This window comes from Triticum urartu, chromosome 3A (genome assembly GCF_056163025.1).
Source record: "Triticum urartu cultivar PI428250 chromosome 3A, HENAU_Tu73, whole genome shotgun sequence".
Taxonomy (NCBI): Eukaryota; Viridiplantae; Streptophyta; class Magnoliopsida; order Poales; family Poaceae; genus Triticum; species Triticum urartu.
This window is the reverse complement of record NC_141875.1, coordinates 636,066,696-636,071,497: the sequence shown is the minus strand read 5'-3', so window position 1 is coordinate 636,071,497 and position 4,802 is coordinate 636,066,696. Positions and strand designations below refer to the sequence as shown.

Here is a 4,802-nt window from a genome sequence, read left to right as displayed (position 1 = left end):
TAGATCTTATACCAATACTGACTACCCATTTCCATTGTTGTGCTTTCTAAAATGGCATACCTATACAAGGGTTCAAGTTTCGATCGATATTTGCGGAGTGGATCATCCCTCTCGAAAACGAAGATTTGAAGTTGTCCATAATTTACTGAGTACTCGGTATAACTCACGCATTCGTGTACAAACAAGTGCAGACGAAGTAACACGAATATCTCCGGTAGTCAGTCTATTTCCATCAGCCGGCCGGTGGGAGCGAGAAGTATGGGATATGTCTGGTGTTTCTTCCATCAATCATCCGGATTTACGCCGTATATCAACAGATTATGGTTTCGAGGGTCATCCATTACGAAAAGACTTTCCTCTGAGTGGATATGTGGAAGTACGCTATGATGATCCAGAGAAACGTGTGGTTTCTGAACCCATTGAGATGACCCAAGAATTTCGCTATTTCGATTTTGCTAGTCCTTGGGAACAGCGTAGCGACGGATAATTCCGAATCTACATAGGTCTAGTCCAGGGGACAAATCAATAGGAAATGCTATTTGCTTCTTAAGAAGAAGAACTTTTTTGAAATGAAAGAGTTTCCACGGGCGTCGGATATCATTTCTTCAAATAAGGAAGAAGTGTTATCGAAGGATTTCCTTCCATTCTTCCTAGTATGGAAGAAGTAAAGAAAAAGTACTGCGTCTCGATCTATACGAAAGGGCACTGGTTTTTTCTTTCGGTTTCATTGATAGCAGAAGAGTACGCTAGCTAGCGGAGCCTGAAAACGCTTGCTTGCGCCCCACCCCTACGGAAACTATTGCCTATGCTTGCTGCTCGCTCAGTGTCAGTAGAAGGGAAGAAAAGATGGTCACTCCTTTTAGGAACATGGCGAGCCTTACTTACGACTGTTGCACTTCACTCGCTGCTCGTTCATTCACTTGCTCATGAACTCGCTGCTTCGCCAGAAGCGACTAGTCGCCTCCTTTCCTCCGCCGAAAGATGCTTAGCCAGAAGCGACGAAGGAGGGGAGCTGGGGAAGGCCGACGATGGCAATGAGGGGGAAGCTGTCGTAGAAGCTTTGCCCCTTGCTTTACATAAATTGTTATGAACTTACTAAATGACCTTATTTATTCTCCCGGAACGCTAGCAAATCTAATAGTTCCATCTGCTCTTCTTAACTTAAGAACGAAGGCCGCCATCCTTCTTATTCAGGAACCCTTTGTTTGAGGAGGGCGTATCCCCGGGAAGGGGAGAGTGGCCGAGCGGTCAAAAGCGACAGACTGTAAATCTGTTGAAGGTTTTCTACGTAGGTTCGAATCCTGCCTCTCCCACTTGTTGTAGACTTAAGAGAAGAGAAAGTAGGCGGAAGCCTAGGAGGGCCAACCGAGCGAAGCTCTTTTTTTTTGCCGTGCCGTGAAGTGCAATTTTCTCGTATGCGTTTTAGAGAGGTTGTCGAAAAAAGACGATCTATAGAGATTCCCCATCTATATCCAATCGAGAATAGAAGCGAGTCGCTTCCGGCGTCGGCTTGTAGTCTCTGCAGTCGGCACACGCACGCGCCCGCCATCATGCCTCCTTGGTTCGGGACGAAGCCAAGCGAGACATACGATAGACGAAGGAAGCGCCCACCCAGCAGGAGGGCTAAAACCTGTAGTTTTGAAGTTGCAAACTCCAGCTTCGAAGCTGGAGTGCTTTAGCCCTTTTTTAAGCAAGAATCACCGTCTTGAGCGCCTTGCGCGCTCAAGAACAAGCAAGGGATGAGCGCTTTGTTGCTAAAGCGGATACGTTTTCTTGCTGGGGAAGGCTAGTTTGATCGAGGATTGGAGAGGAGGGAGAGGTGGAATAAAAAGCTCGGGATGGATTTTGGAGTCTTTGTGCGAGCCGTATGCGGTGAGAGTCGCACGTACGGTAAGGAGGGGGGTTCGCGTCTATACGTGTAGTGTGGTGGTTGGGCCTACCCACCCTATTTGTTCCATGATCTATGGGTCTAGTGGAGCTACCCACTTCGATCAATTAGCCAAGATTTTGACCGGATACGAAATCACTGGTGCTCGATCTAGTGGTATTTTTATGGGGATTCTTTTTATCGCTGTAGGATTCCTATTCAAGATTACTGCAGTTCCTTTTCAGGCGGCTGTAGGACGGACGGCCCCCTATAGGTAGTAGGGTAGGGTGGGTGGTACCGCTCAGATAGCGGCCAATCCTCCTAACTGCGCGCGGGCCGGGCTTAGAGCGCGTGAAACTCATCACTACCTCGTAAGGGCGTTGAGACCATAGCATGTTACACAAAAGCGCCGCTTTCTCAGGAGTGTTGTCACACAGCTGCCCGACTAGAAGAGCTACTCGCTCTGTAGTGTTGTCACACAAGATAAGCACGCCGCCCGCCTGCTGGCCGGGCGAATCGAAGTTATCTTCCGGTCAACTGTCCACCCAGTCAAGTGCAAAAAACACAGTGGAATCACGCAACGCACGCTGCTGGTGTGCTTCCTGCCCACGAGGAAAGAAGAGCGACAAGGTTCAGATTTGACTGTTTGCAGCATGGGAGCTGATTACCCAAAAAATCCCTGGGAAAAAAGAAAAGATATCTCGGTAACGAAAACCATAGGAGGCTGTATTGGCGAGATCCAAGGGTTCACAGCAGCCCAAAAGAAAAACCGCCTGGAAGTCCGAGGACCTTTAGTACCGTACCGAACCAGCAGCCTTCGCGCCAAGCGACGACCGCCCTTGTCCCTTTCCTTTTTCCATTCAGCCTACTTCTTAGCTTTGTTCCGTCAGTCTAAGGCAAAGCTTAAGTGGTTTGCCTACCTTACCCACTTGATGAAAGGGAACGAACTTCGTTTCCTTGGCGGCTTTATGGATGGATTCAGTCAGAAAAAACTCCTTCCTTTTGAAAAAAGTGACGCTTTGCGTCTTCGCTTCCGAGGGTTAGGGTATAGGCCGTTTCGAGCAAGCTTTCGCTTTTTCTCCCGGCTTTCTACAACTTTCGCTTTAGCTTCCAAAGGCGACCCAATGACCTTTCCGGAATTGGAAGTATTCGTCGCCCTACCCTAAGAAAGAAGTCACTATAAAACTGCTTGCCCTCCAGAAGTACCAAAGGTGCGCGGAGCCCGGTGAAAATGAATATGTTTGCTACTGAAAGAAGCCTGCCTATTGACTAATATTCGTCTTTAGAATGAAAGTAGCTATGAAGCCCAATCTACTGTCGATTCAAAAGGGGGCATAGTCATATGGGTGGGGTGTTTGTGGGGAGCTGCCTTGGATATGAGGAATTCCTCCAATCTAAAAAAAAAAGAACAAAGAAAAAGTCCGTGACGAAGATCTTTCTTTTCTATCAATAGATAGGAATGAGTGTTCGTTATAGGGGATAGGATCCATCTGCTCTCTCTCTCTCTATTTTCTTTGATGCAATTTAGAGAGAAAGAGCAGTGCGAATTAGAAAAAAAAGAGAATCGGGAGATGATTCCAAAATAGATACATAGACATCTAAAGTAAAGGGATGTATATATTATTCCTATATATATCATCTATCTATGAAAAAAGTAAACAGAGTTCGTTTTTGGGTTCCCCGAAGCCCCGAATGGATTGGATCGTTTCTGCTTCTGCCAACGAAATGAAGGCCTCGCCCCTTCCGAATGCTTCTCCGAGCCTGAAGTTCTCGCGAAGAGAATAAGATGCAGCTCCCCCTCCCTCTGTCTTTTTCCGCTTTGCTAATCTTCCCCTCTAACGCGGGCCGGGCTTAGGCGGGCGCGGGAGGAAGAAAGAAAGTCGAAGAGCGTCTTCTCCTTTGTCCTTTTTTCAGTGCAACATAGGAAAGCACCCTCCTTTTGTAATCCCTGCAGCTTCCCAGAGGCTTGCTTTTTTTTTATTGAACGCATGGCGTATCTAGGACCCCTCCAATCATGTTTGAGCCTATGTTCACCCGGGGCCAAAAAAGGAGAATTCCGGAATGCCTGCCGACGTTCAGATAAGGTGCATATCCCTTACCACTAAAGGAAAGGCTCGACGAAGGGGGGGATATTAGCTGGGTAAGGAAAACGCTTTCGGAGATTGAGATGTCGATTTGTTTTTCATCGAAAAGGAAGAAGGCCGAGGGGATAGCAGCCTTCCTTCGGGCTTTGCCTGCCGACGTTCTAATAAAGAATTCCGGCTCGGCCCGGGAAAGCGCTGGCAACAACATAAAGAAAGGGGTCCATGTAGCTGCTGCGCCCGCCCACTGAGCAGCAGGTTCGGCATCTACTACAAAAGAGAGAATCCACTTCAGATAACCACGTCTCTGCTAGGCAGCGTGTGGAATGGCCGAGAGCGGACCAAATGGATATATAATCCAAGCCGAGAGTGGAGTTACGTGAACAGCCGTCTGATGGAAAACAACTTTCACGTTCGGTTCAGAGAGCACTTTTTTCGTTGAGAATAAGTCCTTCCCTTTTGTGTGAATTCCCCAGCGGCGAATTAACAACTTGTGGGGCCCTATCTATTCAATCTCTCGAGCCCCAAGAAAACCCCCCTCTCCCTCGGACTCAATCTCTCTTTTGACTCTATATATGTGGGCACCTGATATCTATGAGGGTTCACCCACCCCGGTGACAGCATTCCTTTCTATTGCGCCTAAAATCTCTATTTCTGCAAATATGTCACGTGTTTCTATTGTTGCTTCCTATGGGGGTACATTACAACAAATCTTCTTTTTCTGCAGCATTGCTTCTATGATCTTAGGAGCACTGGCCGCCATGGCCCAAACGAAAGTCAAAAGACCTCTAGCTCATAGTTCGATTGGACATGTAGGTTATATTCGTACTGGTTTCTCATGTGGAACCATAGAA

General features: G+C 47.5%; 1 non-coding gene across 1 annotated transcript; it reads left to right on the top strand.

Moving 5' to 3' along the window:
- Positions 1-1,230: 1,230 nt before the first annotated feature.
- Positions 1,231-1,313, top strand: TRNAY-GUA (transfer RNA tyrosine (anticodon GUA)). The gene has a single exon. It is a non-coding gene; the product is annotated as a tRNA-Tyr (tRNA).
- The last annotated feature ends 3,489 nt before the right edge of the window (positions 1,314-4,802 follow it).